Source organism: Bos javanicus, chromosome 19, assembly GCF_032452875.1.
Source record: "Bos javanicus breed banteng chromosome 19, ARS-OSU_banteng_1.0, whole genome shotgun sequence".
Lineage (NCBI taxonomy): Eukaryota > Metazoa > Chordata > Mammalia > Artiodactyla > Bovidae > Bos > Bos javanicus.
Genome location: NC_083886.1, coordinates 13,921,479 through 13,941,347, shown reverse-complemented (window position 1 = coordinate 13,941,347; position 19,869 = coordinate 13,921,479). Strand labels below are relative to the sequence as shown.

At 36.5% G+C, this 19,869-nt stretch overlaps 1 protein-coding gene across 2 annotated transcripts in view; it reads right to left on the bottom strand.

The window, feature by feature from the left end:
- The window catches only part of USP32 (ubiquitin specific peptidase 32), a 204,501-nt gene that overhangs the window by 165,819 nt on the left and 18,813 nt on the right, over positions 1-19,869 (bottom strand). The window contains exon 1 of one of the 2 annotated variants that reach the window (XM_061390240.1): positions 5,457-6,046. The exons of the other annotated variant lie outside the window; for it this stretch is intronic. The gene's annotated coding sequence lies outside the window, so the exon portion shown is untranslated. Of the gene's footprint in view, positions 1-5,456; positions 6,047-19,869 lie in introns of those variants that run through there. 2 annotated transcript variants of the gene reach the window in all.

Genomic DNA, 19,869 nt, shown 5'->3' with positions numbered 1-19,869 from the left:
GATCAGTCCTGGGTGTTCACTGGAAAGACCGATGCTAAAGCTGAAAACTCCAGTACTTTGGCCACCTCATGCGAAGAGTTGACTCACTGGAAAAGACTCTGATGCTAGGAGGGATTGAGGACAGGAGGAGAAGGGGACGACAGAGTGTGAGATGGCTGGATGGCATCACGGACTCAATGGACTTGAGTTTGACTGAACTCCGGGAGTTGGTGATGGACAGGGAGGCCTGGCGTGCTGCGATTCATGGGGTCGCAAAGAGCCAGACACGACTGAGCAACTGAACTGAACTGAATTCTGTAGAATAGGTATAATTTAGACATTTACTTGTGCAAAGGCAGAAAATCAAATGATCACTCACAATCTCTTAACTCTGATAAATGTACCTTTTTCCTTATCATTAAAACAGATACCATGTACTCAAAAATTATGTATTTATATATTTTCATGGTATGTTTTTTGCTTCAAGATAAAAAGTGACAAGTTTTAGAAGAAAAAGAATCACACAATATCAAACAAGTCAGATAAGATACAAACTGGATATGTATGACACAGTCTTGCTCCAAGGGGCCTCCAAATTATTATTATTATTTTTTAATTTTATCTAACATGTGCTCTATGGGAGGCACTATTCCAGGTGTTTTACAAATATTATTTCATATAATCCTTGTAATTTCCCTACAGAGTACACACTTATTATTTCCATTTTACAGATGAGGAAGTTGGAGAACAAAAGGTAAGTCACTTGCCCAAAGTCAGGCAGCTGAGTGGCAGAAACGTGATTTGCACCCAAGGACTCAGTTTCCAGGGTCCATAATGTTAATCTCTATGTTATGCTTTTAAGAAGAAATTTGAATGCTGAAGTTATGAAGTTAGTGCACTTCACTTTTGCTGGTAGCATCATACACTGGTAAAAATCCTTTTGTAAATTAATATGGAAATATTTAAGAGCAGGAAATGTTCATATCCTTTGATCATATGGTTCATTCCTGGGAGTTTCATTTAAAGAAATAATGTAAGAGTATCATTAAAGATGGCAAAAAAAAAAAAAAAGACTTCATAGAACCTTGAAAACATTATTTATAAGATAAACTGACCAAAGATTATTAAAAGCATACAAAATATATACACAATGAATGATATTATACAAAAACAAAGTGGGTGTTGTATTGGACAGTACTTTGGGATAGCTTTCTGATTAACTTTTTTTTACACAAATAATAAGTAAAAGCAGTCTTCTTTTAAATTCAAACTGCACGCACATAAGGCTAAAGGCCTCACCACTACCAAATCCTTGTCACTTCCTCCCACTAGTTTCAATCCCACACCCTTCTTCAGTGTTTGGTCTACCTCCTTTCAGATCTTTTTTCATGCCTTTATAAGTACTACTCATAGAAATGTAGCTCATTCCTTTATGTGCTGCACAGTATTCCGTTATCAACAATACTACAGATAGTCTAGATATTCACTTATTGTTGGACATTTATCTTGTTTCTCATTTTTTCCTTCATACAACATTTGCCATGAAAAATCATGCCTCCTAATAAAATATATACATATACACATATATTATGCTTCTTTAGAAAGTGCTAACTAGGTCATTCACATTTCTTTCATTTAATAAATATCAAACTTCCTTCCAAATGGCTCTACCAAATTACATGCCTACAATTGTACTTTTCCAAGCCTTTTATTCATTGTTGTTTATATAGTCTCTATAATTCAAAGAAAAATTTCTAAAAGAATCTATCCTGTATGGCCCTGTACAGTTAGTTATTCAAATAATGGAGAAAATAAATCTCCATTTCTCTTGTTATTGAGAAGGTATAAATCTAGTTCCCTGCTTTTATGTACTAGTTTTAAATCATCTGTAATTCAAAGTAGAAAACAGCATGGCAACGTCAATGCCGTTTAGCCTTAGCACTCACAGATACAATGCGGGCAGTGTTGCTACGTGTGGGTGTATGGAAAAGTGAATGCAGCACTTCTACGATGCCCATACAAAGTTGTTCTTGGCTTTACCACCACGCACACGGTTAGTGCATGGTGGTAGACTGTGGCTCGGTATCTTCATTTCACAGACTGCCAGTGTCTGTAATCAAAAGGAATCACTCTGTCTTTGCAGACCATCAGGTTGAACCATCTGCCACTACTTCTGCTTGCCCAGCATCCCTGAGCTTTGCTGCATTGCATAAAAAATTGCAGTAGTCGAAGAGAAAATTCTGTGTCTTCCTGTTAGTTTCTATTAACAAGCATAAAAATGTGAAAAAAAAATACAGAATGGAATATGTGTGCTGGACAGCTGAGCTACTTTATCAATGAATGCACCAATAACAACTCATCAGCTTAGAGCACAAATGGAGAAACAGGCAAGTTGTTCAGGTTTTCTTCTACTAAGAATGGCAGCTCACATTCTGAAACATGCCAAATATGTCACTTAGCAATCTCAAATAATTTCTAAGGATGAATGTGCCTTTGAAAACTGCCTGTAAGAACATAAATCAGAAAAGACACCACTTAGTTTTTGATCACAGGAAATCTGTTGCATACTTAAAATGCTGCAGGAGAGTCTTAAAAATGTCATGGAAAGAATGCCTTTAAGTATTCACTTGGCTTTTTTTATTCTCCATAATATAAAATGACTATTTAACATATGTTGATGACAAGTTTTCTAGTTCATTCACTTGCTTCCAGCAGTTTTTCAAATCAAACACACAATTTATCATTCTCCTAGTTCATAAACTTTTGAGCTATCAGCAACACTGCACTGATCAGTTCAACTACTCTAAAATATATGTTTCCAAGTACTCTCCTTTCCCCCAGAGATGAAAAAACTTAGTCAAAAGACAATCAGTAGCCCAAATTTCTCTGCAAATCTACCAAATGTAATGACAAGTTGTCATCAGTGCCTTTAATCTCTTAAAAAAAAAAAAAAGAATATACCTTGTATCTAACCTAGCATTTTATGCTTTAAAGGCATTTTTACAGACACTATCTCATAAGATTCTTCCCAAATAAGTGGTGGGCGGGCGGGTGGAATTCCCTAGCAGTCCAGTGGTTAGGACTCTGAGCTTTCACTGCCAAGGTCCAAGGGTTCAATCACTAGTCCAGGAACTAACACTCCACAAACTGCTGGGGATGGCAAAAAAAAAAAAAAGGATTTTTGCAATAGTTTAGTCAGATAAGCACAGACCATAGCTTGTCTAACTCAATGAAACTAAGCCATGCCATGTGGGGCCACCCAAGACGGATGGGTCATGGTGGAGAGGTCTGACAGAACGTGGTCCACTGGAGAAGGGAATGGCAAACCACTTCAGTATTCTTGCCTTGAGAACTCCATGAACAGTATGAAAAGGCAAAAAAATAGGACACTGAAAGATGAACTCCCAGGTCAGTAGATGCCCAATATGCTACTAGAGATCAGTGGAGAAATAACTCCAGAAAGAATGAAGGACACCGACTCAATGGACATGAGTTGGGTAAACAGGGAGGCCTGGCGTGATGCGGTTCATAGGGTCGCAAAGAGTCAGACCTGACTGAGCGACTGAACTGAACTGAGTCAGATAAGGCTAACGTATATCTCTGTACTGATTCTCTTGAGGAGAGAGAAAAAGACTGAAAGCGAGGAGGGAGGGGAAGGAGGAAGCAGAAAGGCAAGAAAAAGGGAAGGAAGGAAAGAAGGGGGAGGAGGAAAGATAAATGGGAAGGAGGGAGGGATGGAGGAAGAGAAGGCCAGCCCACACACTGGTTTCAGGTTTCCTAAGAGAAACATGAGAAACGCTGGGCTGGAAGAAGCACAAGCTGGAATCAAGATTGCTGGGAGAAATACCAGTAACCTCAGATATGCAGATGACACCACCCTTATGGCAGAAAGTGAAGAGGAACTCAAAAGCCTCTTGAGGAAAGTGAAAGAGGAGAGTGAAAAAGTTGGCTTAAAGCTCAACATTCAGAAAACGAAGATCATGGAATTTGGTCCCATCACTTCATGGCAAACAGATGGGGAAACAGTAGAAACAGTGTCAGACTTTATCTTGGGGGTCCACCAAATCACTGCAGATGGCGACTGCAGCCATGAAATTAAAAGATGCTTACTCCTTGGAAGGAAAGCTATGGCAAAGCATTACTTTTGCCAACAAAGGTCCGTCTAGTCGAGGCTATGGTTTTTCCAGTGGTCATGTATAGATGTGAGAGTTGGACTGTGAAGAAAGCTGAGCACCGAAGAATTGATGCTTTTGAACTGTGGTGTTGAAGAAGACTCTTGAGAGTCCCTTGGACTTCAAGGAGATCCAATCAGTCCATTCTAAAGGAGATCAGTCCTGGGTGTTCATTGGAAGGGCCAATGCTAAAGCTGAAACTCCAATACTTTGGCCACCTCATGCAAAGAGCTGACTCACTGGAAAAGACTCTGATGCTGGGAGGGTTAGGGGGCAGGAGGAGAAGGGGATGACAGAGGATGAGATGGCTGGATGGCATCACCGACTAGATGGACATGAGCTTGGGTGAACTCCAGGAGTTGGTGATGGACAGGGAGGCCTGGTGTGCTGCAATTCATGGGGTCACAAAGAGTTGGACATGATTGAGCAACTGAACTGAAGGGAACCAATGATGTTTCTTTCATCACCATCCCCTAAAACCTGCTAAGCCAGTCACATTTAATATCCATGAATTTAAAATTTAAAAAAATTACTACTTTCATTCTCTTTCCTTTTAGGAAGTTTTTTTATAACATAATACAGTAAGTTCCCTACATACAAACAAGTTTTGTTTTGACTACACATCTGCAAGTCCAGGAGAAGGCAATGGCATCCCACTCCAGTACTCTTGCCTGGAAAATCCCATGGACAGAGGAGCCTGGAAGGCTGCAGTCCATGGGGTCGCTGAGGGTTGGACATGACTGAGCGACTTCACTTTCACTTTTCACTTTCATGCACTGGAGAAGGAAATGGCAACCCACTCCAGTGTTCTTGCCTGGAGAATCCCAGGGACAGGGGAGCCTGGTGGGCTGCTGTCTATGGGGTCACACAGAGTCGGATATGACTGAAGTGACTTAGCAGCAGTAGCTGCAAGTCCAATTCGGTCATAAATCTGACAAAGTTAGTAACTCAACTAACACAATAGGCTATATATTATAGTACAGTACTGTACCTATGTGTGTGTGTGTGCATGCACTCAGTCATGCCCGACCCTTTGCCAAGACCCTGGACCATAGCCCGCCAGGATCCTTTGTCCATGGAATTTTCCAGGCAAGAATACTGGAGTGGGTTGTCATTTCCTCCTCCAGGGGATCTTCCCCACCCAGGGATCGAAACTGTCTCTTAGATCTCCTGCGCTGGCAGGCAGATTCTTTACCACTGCCCGACCTGGGAAGCCCCAATACTAGCCCCATTTCACACAAATAGTACATTAACAAAACAAACACAAAAATTAAAGAAAATATTTTTAATATCACAGTACAGTACCTTGAAAAGTACAGTGGGAAGTACAATAGCTGGCATACAGGGGCTGGCATCCAGTGAACTGGAGGAGGGAGGGGAGATCAGAGATGGCACAGCTGAAGGATCATCATTAATAGGAGACAGATGGCAAGCTGCGATTTCACTCACACCTGAAGTTAATGGCACAGGTTCTGGATCCTTGCTGATTTCAATTCTACTGACCCTTGAAAACAATCTTGAAAAGATGATCCAGTGATACCTGGGTAGTAGCTCTTTGCTCATCTAGATGACACGGTAGCAAGGGATTGCATTCAGAATGGCTGCTGCAATCTTTGTATACTGTCATATGTTCAGGTCCTGTGCCTCCAAAACTAACAGTGCCTCCTCAAACAAAGAAAATCCCCTTGGCGTCTCCTGCACTGTGAATCCCTTTGGTTCTTCAGTTATTTCTTCTTCTTGTCTCTCTTTGCCCTTTCTCTAGGCCTCCAATTCCATCTTTTCGCCTCACTCCACTCTCTCTACCATTTTCATTTTTGCTTTCATCATTACATCACCTGGTGTTTCTTAGCGGTACCAGCTACCTCACTGCTGCTTTTATGCTTGCTTCTAGACATCTGGGTTTGAAAAAAAGATACTGTACTACTGTTGGCTATGCAGTACTGTAAACTACATAAAAGCACAAGTACTTCTAGAGGACGCACACACATGATGATGTATCCCAGGCAGAACGATGTATCCCAGGCACGTGAATTAACTAATGTGACTGGATATGCAAATGCACCTTCGCATCTCTGAAAGTTCACAACTCGGAGAGTCATAAGTAGGGGACTTACTGCATATCCTAAATCTCTCCTTTTTAGAAATTTTACTATTCACTGAGATGTCTGCAAAGAAATGAAAGCTCAGTTCTCCAATGACATCATCTTCCAAGTAAGTCAAATTTTATATTTTAGACTCCCATTGGTAAAGAAAGTCACAAATAACAACACAGGTACATCTTTAGCAATTAATTACAGAATTAAAAGCCTGACATTCTATATTCTACTACCAGTACTAATTAAATCCATAATATTCAAGTTTAAAGTTATTTTTTATACTTTTCAATTAAGAAACCATGAAAAATTCCCCACAATTCTATGAGAATTCACCTATCTTTATGTTTCACTAAGATCCTTGATGACAGGCATGACAAAGAAAACCAATTTAGAAGAGAACAAGTTAATGAACTTTGGAAATTAAAAAATGTATTAGAAGAAAACAAATTAATGAAATTTGCTATTGTTCTTTTAATTTCCATACAGAGTGGAAATAACTAATTTTTTAACTATCCTGGAAAACTAGTGAAAAAGAGCACACACAGTGCCTATATTCTCAACACTGCTGTCATTTAAGAAGAAAGAGTATTGAAAATAAATCAATGCCTTGGCAAATACTACGCCTAATAAAAGACAGGAAAAAATGTCATATTCAGTACTACTAATGATAATAACATATAACAACTGACAAACTTTTATATGTTATTCCTTCAGATGCCAAAAGCAATTTTGAAAAGAATTATTTAAATGGGACAATTTTGAATTCTTTAAAGAAATTCACATATTTACATTGTCAAACTGAGTTTATGCTTTATATTTTCTCAATAGTCTTTACTCATACTTTATGATAAGAAGGTGCACACCAACCTGGTAATAACAAATGCTTTTATCTGAAAAATTTTTAATTAAAATTATAATAAATCTAACAGCTTCAAATTTTTATAGGAAGGATTCATATACCATAGTTAATTTTCTTGAGTATTTTAGATATTGTCCCTTACCAGTTTTTTTATCTCAGATTTTCTAATAGCAATGGTTATCAATAAGCCCTGGAGGGAAAAGCCACTACTATTCTACTAAATACTCAGGTAGAGTTACCGACAGCAGCATTACCAACTTATGGTCTGAACGAAAATGAAAAGGAAGTTAATTCAACAAGTGAAAGTTAATTTTGTTTAAATGAAGAAAATATGTATTACTTTCCAGCTTTCCTTGTCAACCAAGCTCTAATTAGTTAATTTAGTTTCATAAATGATTTTTTCTTTAAAAATGACTTTTAAAGTTGGATTTAACTTTCAAGACAATTAATCTGTAACTAAAGAATTATCTTTCCTGTAATCATTCACTCAATATTTCCCCAAGGAACTTCTGTCCTAGTTATGTACAAAAATTTTATTCCTTTTATCATAACTCTACACTGTGACCTCATGGCAGTGGTTATTAAGTCGTCAGGAAACAAAGTAATTACTAGAAGGATTCATTCAGAGCGGCATTTTTTACAAATAAAACTTTATATATATATTTATTAAAATACCCAAAATAATGCCATGGAATAAATATATAAGAGGAAAAATTAGAACAGGGGTACCAAAAAGAGTTCTGCCTTTTGAAGAAATTTGATCATATTTTTAATAGTAATAGTTTTATCTAAAACTGAAATGAATATTTCACTGCATTTTTAGGAAAAATAAATATAACTGAGATTTGTTAAGAGCCTGCTATTGATTCATGATTTTTATAATTCTAAAAATATTCTAATTTGACTCTATTTTTGAAAATTGTGGTGCTGCTGTTTTTCTCCCAGAAACAGAAACATGCTGCTATTATTAAAGTGGATAAGCATCTTAAACCCACGTTTTAAAAGAAATCCATAGACTCCCCTGGTGGCTCAGTGCTAAAGAATCTGTCTGCCATGCAGGATACATGGGTTCAATCCCCAATCTGGGAAGATCCCACATACAGAGCAACTAAGCCCACGCGTCACAATTATTGAGTCTGTGCTCTAGAGTCCGGAGTAGCAACTATGGAAGCCTTTGCACCCTAGAACCGCTGCTCCAAAAGAGAAGCCAGCGCAATGAGAACCATGTGCATTGCAACTAGAGAGGTGCCCTGCCCCTCACCTTGCCCAAACTAGAGAAAAGCCTGCACAGCAACCAAGACCCCACACAGCCAAAAAAAATTTTTTTTTAACTTTAAATAAAAATAAAAGAAATCTATATATCTCAGAGAACCATTAAGCTAATAGGCAATAAACAAATAAAAAGAAAATGCAAGGGTTGACAGTAAGTAAAAATTTCATATAACCAAATTCACCTTGTTTCATAAACACAATTTCATCCTTTCTGCTGCTAGAAAAACACAGTATCTAGAGATAATGAAGCAATTCACGCTGCACAACACTACTGGATAGAGTTCTGCTTGTTGTTTATTTTAATGTAAAAATTTTTTAAAGTTGACAGAATTATATAAACACTAAATTTCATTTCAATATGAAGTGGGGTTTTTATGTTTTTCTTTCTAGCAATCAAGGAAAAGAGAGGGTCTATTGTTAATAAGAAATCCTGACATAAAGATCTAAAGTAGCTTTACTATTAGAAGAAAATCTTTTCACCAAAAGGCCCTGGTTCAAAAGAAACAGGCTACCAGTTATATGGCCATTATAAGTAGAGGGGATAAAGGCTATCAGGAAAATATATTTTAAACTAAGGTCCTAGCTAAAGAAACAAAAATAAAACAAAACGAACTATTAAAACCAAGAATTGAATCTGGCCATCAAAAAATAAACATAAAACAAGCCTAGGAGTTTCTTTTCTCTATTGCACACAATAAGCACTTCATAATTGTCAGCTATTTCCTGATAACCATACATGGCTTTATAAACAACTTCAAGATGGCAACATTCTGAAGTTATTACACAAAACCAAAAGTGTACAAACACTTCCCAAACAACCAAAGCAGAACAAAATAATTTAAAATAGGGAAGTCTAGATTACATATGATGCAATTCAAGTTTCTCTGAGAAAATACACAAGTTTCTGTGGCAAGACTACGTGGAGGAATAATCAGCACGAAATTTATGAGGCAAAATAGGAGTTACTACACATATTCAAGGAGAAGGAAATGGCAACCCACTCCAGTGTTCTTGCCTGGAGAATCCCAGGGATGGGGGAGCCTGGTGGGCTGCCGTCTCTGGGGTCACACAGAGTCCGACACGACTGAAGTGACGCAGCACACATATTCAAATTCTTTTTAAAGACTTTTTAGAAAACGGAAATGTTTCCCTGGCTCATACTGGATTAATTGCTTAGCAGTTAAAAAAAAAAAACCACAAAAATTCAGATACTAACTTTCACTCTAAAATAAATTTCAGGTAAATTTTTTTAAGGCTCAATACTAAAAATATAAAGTCATAAATTCAAATTATTTTTTTTACATCTATTAAAGAGTAAAAATGTGAAACTTCCAAAGTGTACAAAATAGAGTTCACAGGTTTAACCATATACAAATTTTAAACTTATGCATATTAAAAAAATAGCAAAAAGCAATCAATAAAATGGTAAACCAACTGGAGAAAATACAGCAAATCTGTCAGACAATTTACATTTAAAGTCTTTATTATAAAGAGGTTCTACAAAGTGATTTTCTTTAAACTTAAAATGTTGGTAAGAAAAATGACAAAAAGACAATGAGTAAATACAGCTACCAAAAATTACAGGAAAGCTTCCAGTTTGACAACTAAATCAAAAAATATAAAATAAGTTGCCATTTTGGACTATTCAATTAGCAAATAATTTTTTCGCAAATTATAATACCAAATTCTGACAAAATCTTTAGTAAAATCAACACTCATATCACTTTCAGAAAATGATATCAAAACAATAAGGTCCTATTATATATATACCACAGGAAACAATATCCAATATACTATGACAAACATAATGAAAAAGAACATGAAAAAGAATATATACATGTATTGATATAATTGAATCACTTTTCTATACAGCAGAAATTAACACAACTTTGTAAATCAACTATACTCCAATAAAATTAATTTTTTAAAAAAGAAAATGATTCAGACAAAAGATGTTATTTCTTGAATTCTATCCTAAAGAAATAATCCTAAATTTGGGAGAAGCTTCAATGAATGAAGACGTTCATTTCACCATAATGTAATCAATGAAAAACTGGAATAAATTTAAATATCTAATACTAAGGCAACAGTAAATTATAGGCAATTTAGGCAATGCAAATATAAAGCAACCAAGAATAATTACAAATATGAAAATATAACAATTTGAAAAACTAACATACAATACACTATATGACAAAAAACAGAGTTTGATTAAAAGAACACTAGATTGAAATATTTAATTTCACTCCCTGCATAAGAGTCCACTGAAACTCAGTAAAGGGACTGTTTTCTTTAAATGCATAAACCCCCCCAAAAAAGAAATCAGCATAGGAGATAAAGCTAAGAAAATTTTGGAAGTTATAAAGGATGGACATATATAAAATATTAGGACTTAGTAGATGTAATAAAGCTGAATCCTAAGCTGACAATAGGAGGTGAGCTTTTTATATGACAGAACCCTATTAAGGCTCAGAATGAGTCGGACCAGGGTACCTCTAGACTGTGTAGAAGGATAAGAATAAAGAAGGCAGTTGTGCTATTGGCTCAAAGCTATTTAAGAAACTGTGATACTCCAGAGATCTCCAACTCCATTTCATACAGCCTGGCCACTAAGCCTCCCCAGCCATGGCAAAAGACTAAAACCTGATTGTCTAGAAGATAGGAAACATTTCTCTGGACATCAGATAAATGAGATTAGGTAAGCCATTCTAAAAATAAGGGTACTAAATAAATATATGAATGGGAACGTAGAGACATCTCTCCTCTTCCTCCTCTGAGCTTCCAGAATCTAACAGTCACAAATTTATCCTCCAAACAAAAGACTAGAGGGGACTTTTCTCTGAGAAAAGACCTAAATATACTGAGTTGGGGGTGGGCACATTAAAAATGCTCAGCAACAAGCCTAATACAGAACTTCTAATCAGCATTATAAGCAGAGAAACAAGATGATTAGGCATCTGCAAAATGCCTCTAATATGAAAGAAGCAAAAAAAAAAAAAAACAGGAAAAAAATTAAGGAAACAGTCTATAGAGTGAGGGGAAAAAACCTGTTAATAAAAAAAATCATTAATATCCTCAAAGATAAAATATGAAAAAGATGAAGAAAAAAAACAACACTATTAAACACAATTCACAGAACAAAAAAGGACTCTTAAGGACATACAAATAGCCAACACACACAAGTAAAAGTATTTAACATTATTAGTCTTTAAGGACTATATTAGCAGCAGCAGCAGCAGTCTTTAAAGAAATGCAAATTCAAACAAAACTGAGATACTGCTGCTGCTGCTAAGTCTCTTCAGTCGTGTCCGACTCTGTGCGACCCCACAGACGGCAGCCCACCAGGCTCCCCCATCCCACTTCCCACTAATCTGAATGTTTGAAATTAAAAAGTCTCACAATACCAAGCATTGGTAAGGAAGCACAGCAACTGAAACTGGTGAAAGTGAAAAAATTATACAACCACTTTGAAAAGCTATTTGATGGTTTTTAATAAAGGTAAACAAACACCGATTCTATGTCCCAACCATTCCACTCCACTCCTAGGTATATATGAAAGCATACGTTCAGAAAGACTTGTACAAAAATGTTTATAGCAGTTTTATTCATAATAGCCAAAACGAGGAAACCCAAATGTCCTACTGAAGAATACTAAATTCACATAGGAGAATACTACTCAGCAACAACATGGATGAATATCACATCTCTCAGACATTTTTTGAGCAAAAAAAGCCAGACACAAAAGGATACACACAATATGATTCCACTTACATTAAGTGTAAAAATGAACAAAACTAATACATGGCGACAGAAATCAGAAAAGTGGATGCCTCTGGTGGGTGGAGGAGAAGGAAATGGCAACCCACTCCAGTATTCTTGCCTGGAGAAACCCGTGGACAGAGGAGCCTGGTGGGCAGCTGTTCATGGGGTCGCACAGAGTCAGACAAGATTGAAGCGACTTATTAGCAGCAGCAGCAGCTGGTGGCTGGGAATAATTGATTGGAAAGAAGCATGAAGGGTCTTTCCGGGGTGATGGAAATATTCTATATCTTGAATTGGGTAATAACATAATTGTAAAGCATTTGTCAGAATTCACTGAATTAAATATTTAAGATCTATTTTGAAAGTAGTGTAGGTAACATGAATGCATGTTTTTAAACTCATTGACGTGTACACTTAAGATCTGTGCATTTCACCACATGTAAATTTACCACATGAAAATTTTCAATAAGAAAAAATTGCACCCTTAAAAATTAAAAAAAAATGAGAGAAGAAAAACAAAGATCAATTGAAAACCTGTAAGGTAAATTTAAAGATATCTCCCCCAAAGGGTAAAAAGACAAGATGGAAAAAGCTAAGAAAATTAGAGGATTAGTCCAGGAAATTTAATATCCAAATAAGAGCTGCAAGAAGAAAGAAAATCTAAGAGAGGAAATCATCTATAATTTTTTTTCATTTCCTGTTCAGATTAAAGGATTCCGTTTTTAGTGGTAAACAGGTGAAAACAGAGCCATACTAAAGGACATCATTGTGAAATTTCAGAACATTTTAGATAAAAATCCTGTAACCGTCCAGAAACAGAAACAAATACAAAGGTTCGAGAATTAGAATGGCACTGGATATCTCAACAGCAAATGGGAAGCCAGGGTAAAAATGAAGCAACACTTTTTCAAAATTCTGAAGAAAACTGATTTCTAACTTAGAATTCTAACTCAGACAAACTTTCAGTTAAGTATGAGGACAGAATTAAGATGTTTTCAGACTTACATATATCCACAGCTGCTGAATGAAATAAAAAGTAGGAAGCAGAGTCCACACAGCTTAAATGATGTGGTCACAGTAACAGTGAGGAATTTGTGGAGGACAGCGTCTTTTTTATCAATATGCTATTTGTAATGCCAGCTATGAAAATAAAAAGTCTTACACTGTTAAAATATATATATTTTCAGACTTACAAATTTTAATAATTTATTTTAGATAAACTCATGCTTAAAAAGTTCAAGGAAATCAAATCAAGGAAAAATCTAAAAAGCAGAAGATATGGAATAGAAGTAACAAAGATCTAGAACAGGAGAAGCCCCAGGATAAGGGTAGAAGGAATTCCCAGGATCCTAACTATGGACTAGGTTCAAAGAGTAACCAGTCTAGTTTGAGGTGAGTTCGAAGGCTACAGGAAAACATTAGAAGAAACTGATAACATCTGATAATCTTGAGAGGTGAGTATAGGGTTGAATTAGTGATTCTTACTTAGGAACACTAAACAAACACAAATAAAACCACCCTTATTAGCACTAAGGGAAAAAAAAATTACGATAGAAAAATCATAGCTCACTACATAACGGTGGCTGTGAATTATGTACATGGTCCTAAGGTACACACTGAATATCTATCTAATCAAAATTACTATATTACTGTAGTGGAAGGATGAAGTAATAGGGAGAGGTGAATGGGGAAGTGGTTAAGGGGGAGGGAGGAGAAGAAAGCTAAATTCACATGCTAAGAAGTCGGGAAGTCAACAGCTAATGCCTAGAATATAGTCTCTTGTGAGAAGGAGGAAATATGAAGATAAGGCAACTGCTTATCATTCAACAAATCTTAAACTATTTACCCCTTTGAGCTATATGCATGTATGGCACTAATAAAAATAGACATCTCAGAAAACACACTAGACAATATAAAACTGCACGTGTTATGGTTCAGTTCAGTTGCTCAGTCGTGTCCGACTCTTTGCAACCCCATGAATCACAGCACGCCAGGCCTCCCTGTCCATCACCATCTCCCGGAGTTCACTCAGACTCACGTCCATCAAGTCGGTGATGCCATCCAGCCATCTCATCCTCTGTCGTCCCCTTCTCCTCTTGCCCCCAATCCCTCCCAGCATCAGTGTCTTTTCCAGTGAGTCAACTCTTCACATGAGGTGGCCAAAGTCCTGGAGTTTCAGCTTTAGCATCAGTCCTTCCAGTGAACACCCAGGACTGATCTCCTTTAGAATGGACTGGTTGGATCTCCTTGCAGTCCAAGAAACTCTCAAGAGTCTTCTCCAACATCACAGTTCAAAAGCATCAACTTGTTGGCGCTCAGCTTTCTTCACAGTCCAACTCTCACATCCATACATGACTACTGGAAAAACCATATCCTTGACTAGACGGACCTTTGTTGGCAAAGTAATGTCTCTGCTTTTGAATATGCTGTCTAGGTTGGTCATAACTTTCCTTCCAAGGAGTAAGCGTCTTTTAATTTCATGGCTGCAATCACCATCTGCAGTGATTTTGGAGCCCCAAAAACATAAAGTCTGACACTGTTTCCCCATCTACTTCCCATGAAGTGATGGGACGAGATGCCATGATCTTAGTTTTCTGAATGTTGAGCTTTAAGCTATGGTTAAAATAACATAAAACATTTATTGGGAAAAAAAAAAAGTAAAAGCAAATGACTGGCTGTGTCAGGCAACAGGATCATCAGTGAAATTCTCTCTCTTTTCCAGGTTTCAGTAATTCTATTGTATTGCTTTTTAATTTTTAAACACATTTGATAAAAGTGCTATTGGTTGTTAGATGACATCCCTGTTTGCCTATCTTTACAATGCTCCCTCCTTCTCAATAGATACCATCCTACTTTTTACAATGCTACCTGATCACCTCATCATCTTTCAGTCCTCTTTCATCGCCAAACTCTCCTTCATGACCCTGTTTTATCTTACATGAATCATAAGGCCCTGAAGGTCATATCATGTCTTATCTTGGTACAACTAGTACTCACAACAGAGCCTAGAACAGTACATATGCATTTAGTAAAAGAATTAATCATCCAATTGTTTATTTCAATAAGAAATCTAAGTGCTTTTGTCAAATCTAACAAACTATGAAGGTTTTAAAAGGGGGGAAAGGCAAAAGGAACTTACAAGTTACACACAAAAGAGATTTGTGAAAGAAATGTAATTTCTTACTATTCAACTTTATTTTTTCTATTTGAACACTTAAAAAATAATTTACCTTTAACTTCTGTATATAACTCAGATTAACAAAGTAGTATTCAAATGTTTAATAGGAACTTATCTAGATTACTTTAATGATAAACTCAAAACATCTTCAATTCTTTATAAGCTAATGAAAGAGGCAGCTATCAAATCATTCTCCAAACTTTGATTTTGAAGAAAATGTACTACAATTTTTAGAAAAATTTCTTCAATTATATTGAAAAAAACTGAATATTTTTCAGTAAGTCCTAGAGCTCTTTACCTGATATTCTGTCAACACAAACACTTTTAATTGTGATACCAGCAAAAGGCCTCTATTTTTCTGCAGCACAAAAAACTTTGAAAAGTTGTTAAATGGTAAAGGGAATAAATTAATAAAAGCTGTTGAAAGCTTCATAAAACACAACTCCATGTTCATAATGGCCAGAAAGCACACAAAACGTATTTATACATTAACCTGAAAATTTAATCTTAAAAAAAGTCACAGAAAATTTACAATGGGGGACTTCCCTGGTGGTCCAGTGGCTGAGAATCCACCTTCCAATTCAGGGGATGCAAGTATGATCTCTGGTTGGGCAACTAAGATCCCACATGCACTGGGGCAGCCAAGCCCAGGAGCCACAACAAGGGAGCCAACGTGCTGCAACTACACAGCACTTGTGCTCTGGTGCCCACACGCCACAACTGGACAGAAGCCTGCACATGACCACGAAGATCCCACGTGCCTCAACTAAGACCTAATGCAGTCAAAAACAAATAAATATTTAAAATTTCAATGTGACTTTAATTCCACCGGAATATCAAAAGACATGGAACTCCTTATTACAGCTAAATATGAAAGAAACACACGTCATTCATGAAGTGGCATAAAACGTGATACTGCCTCTTTTTTTGGTAATAAGAAAATACAACTTAAGCTATTTTGAAAAACACACATACAAGGAGACAAGAAAAACACCGTCAACTTCACAACACTGGGATAATCTGTTAATATTTTACAATATATTCTTCAAATTTGTTTTCCTTTACATGTATACCATTTTTACAAAATTGAGATCACACATTATACTGCTTTCCTCACTGAATCATATTTTGAACAGCATTCCATGTTATTAAATATTCTTCTACAGTATCAGTTTTAATGAGCCTATGATATTCATTGTGTGAATATAATTCACTTTACTAATCTACTGGTGGGCACAAACTGTTCCTAATTATTTTAATTATAAACAATTTAAAACAAATAATCATTAATAAATTTTGGGGGTGAAATAACACTATCTTTGTTAATCAATTTCACAAGGTAGGTAAGAAACAAAAAGCATCTAAAAATCTACCCACAGAATGTAAGCACATCATACATTGTCCATGTTAAAAGCAGTAAGCTCGTAGAATTTTTAAGTGTAAGAAAAACTGAGGTTATATAGGTAAGCCTCATATCCTTTGGCTTCCCTAGTGGCTCAGTAGGTAAACAATCCACCTGCAATGCAGGACACCCAGGTTCGATCCCTGGGTCAGGAAAATCAGCTGCAGAAGGAAGTGACAACCCACTCCATTATTTTTGCAGGGAGAATCCCAATGACAGAGGAGCCTGGCAGGCTACGTCCATTGGGTCGCAAAGAGTCGGACACAACTGAGTGCCTGAGCACACATGTCCCTTTTATTCTACAAACCATAGACACATTTATTCCCTTCTTGAGAAATCAAATCCTCACCAAAGCATTTATGAACTGTAGAGAAACTAAAGTTATTCTTCTTAATACAAAGGCAGTCCTTGCTTTGTATGGTTACCACACAATGCAGAATTTCAGTTACTGCAGTTTAGCTGAATAACCCAAGTCCCCCCAAAACATAGCTTAAATTTCAGTTATCATATTCATATTAACTATAAATAACGCATAAAGTCCAAACTTCACTGCTATTTCTTCAGTGCAAAAATCTCTATGCAAACAGGCACATCATCATCAGTGATAATTCATGTCACTTCTCTAAAAGTATGTCTATAATTGGTCACTTAGCATCTGTTACGTAGTTCTCACATGGAAAGCAAAGGTACTTGCATAATAAATCCATGACATTTTATAAAAATGAATAATCAAAAGAGGGAACTCATCAACAAAGATAAAAAATGTAGCAAACAAATGAAGAAATAATGCTAAATTCAAATAGAACATAAATGGAGATTTAGAAGAAACAGTTGACCATGGAAATATTGATATTACTATCTTTTAAGAGACTGCTGCTGGTGCTAAGTCGCTTCAGTCGTGTCCGACCCTGTGCGACCCCATAGACGGCAGCCCACCAGGCTCCCCCATCCCTGGGATTCTCAAGGCAAGAACACTGGAGTGCGTTGCCATTTCCTTCTCCAATGCATGAAAGTGAAAAGTGAAAGTGAAGTCGTTCAGTCGTGTCCGACTCTTAGCAACCCCATGGATTGCAGCCCACCAGGCTCCTCTGTCCATGGGATTTTCCAGGCAAGAGTACTGGAGTGGGCTGCCATTGTAGATATGCATTTAGAGGAACTTAGTGAAAGGCTTCCCTGGTGGCTCAGACGGTAAAGCGTCTGCCTACAATGCAGGAGACCCAGGTTTGATCCCTGGGTCGGGAAGATCCTCTGGAGAAGGAAATGGCAACCCACTCCAGTATTCTTGCCTGGAAAACCCCATGGACGGAGGAGCCTGGTAGACTACAGTCTATGGGGTCGCAAAGAGTCTGACACAATTGAGCGACTTCACTTTCACTTTCAGTGAAAGGCAAATAAGGACAGTGGTTGTGTTGAAAATGATGAAGATGTCCCAGAGGAAGCAGCACAGGTGCAAAAAAAAAACCAACGTTAAGGAAACCTCAGAGGTACTTTCACAACACTGGAAGCACAAAAGAGAAAGTACTGGAAGTTAATCCATATTTAGAAAGGAATATTACAATTCATGACAGAAAAGAGGCCCATTCCATATTTTAAGTTATACAAGAAGGAAACTTGAAACCATTCATGGTAAGTTTTTTTATTACAAACAATAAAACACTAATTCTGATAATTTAAGTTATAGTGTACTACATGAACAGTATTATTGATAATTTAAAGAAATATCTATAATGCACCATAAATTATATAGCATAATGCCGGAATCTGCATTCTAGGATCAAACATATATACACACACCCATGAAGTGTATAAATAACATATACTAAATTATCTCTGGTTAATACTGTTTTTCCTTTTCCTATTTTAAATGTAGTAGAGCTAAGTATACTCCATGGATAAGGCCAGAGTTATGATTACCCTTATTCCATCAACACTGGTAGAAGCAATCTGACAGAAAGCTGCAGAAATAAGTCTAACATGCCAATCAGAATTGAGATGTGAATTCTAAGCACAAAATGTCAGCAGGAGGAAGGTGAAAAAAGTAAATACTAATTTTGACTCATCTTTTTTAATTTTTCTAACAAATTTCTAATTTCTACATTAATTTGGAAATAAAGGATAACCCATATCTTCCAACATATGTAATCAAAAAACAGTAGGTCAGAATATGCACTGAATTTTTCCTATCAATTTTTTTGCCAATTATATTCTGATTTTTTCAACTTTTTTAAAATGAAGAAAATTTAAGTTCTTCCTTGGAGTATTCTACTGTAATTGTACCAAATTATAACATTAAAGTATTAATCATTGATTCAAGCTGGTTACTCAGTTAAACAACATTCAAAAGCTGGGGGAAAAATATTCAGGCTAACATAGAATATCAGCCTTAAGTCTAGAAAAGAAGTTTTCTCCAATATATTAAGTTTTAAAAAGCCACTGCCAAGAGATAAAATCTTGTGAAGTAAGAATCATTAGATGAGTGGCCGACAACCTCTAATAAAATCACACAAAGAACACTGGTCTAGTAAAATTTTGATATGGCAAGAACTACATTTGTGAGGTTACAAAGCTAAAAAGAAACCTCTTATAGCAAGTATTTATCACCCAGTATTACTCATCTATTAATCTCTATATGCCCATTAAGATATAACTTTTGACAATCTATTTCCAGGTAGAAAGTTAAAAAAAAAAAAAGCAAAACTTTCTTTAAAAGAATGCCTACAAGAACATAAGATTTTAAGACATATAAACATTATTTGCATCACTAAGTACCATCTTAACAATAAAATGGTCTCTACTCTGACAGCATATATAACACATAGGCTTTAGGCCTCCTTAGACTTGATAAAGACACAAGGCACATCTCATTCCTTGTGAGGGCTATCAATTATCATTTGTGCACGTTTGCCAACAAAGGTCCATCTAGTCAAAGCTATGGTTTTTCTAGTAGTCATATATGGATGTGAGAGCTGGACTATAAAGAAGGCTGAGCACCAAAGAATTGATGCTTTTGAACTGTGGTGTTGGAGAAGACTCTTGAGAGTCCCTTGGACTGCAAGGAGATCCAACCAGTCAATCCTAATTTCCTAAAGGAAATCAGTCCTGAATATTCATTGGAAGGACTGATGCTGAAGCTCCAACACTTTGGCCAC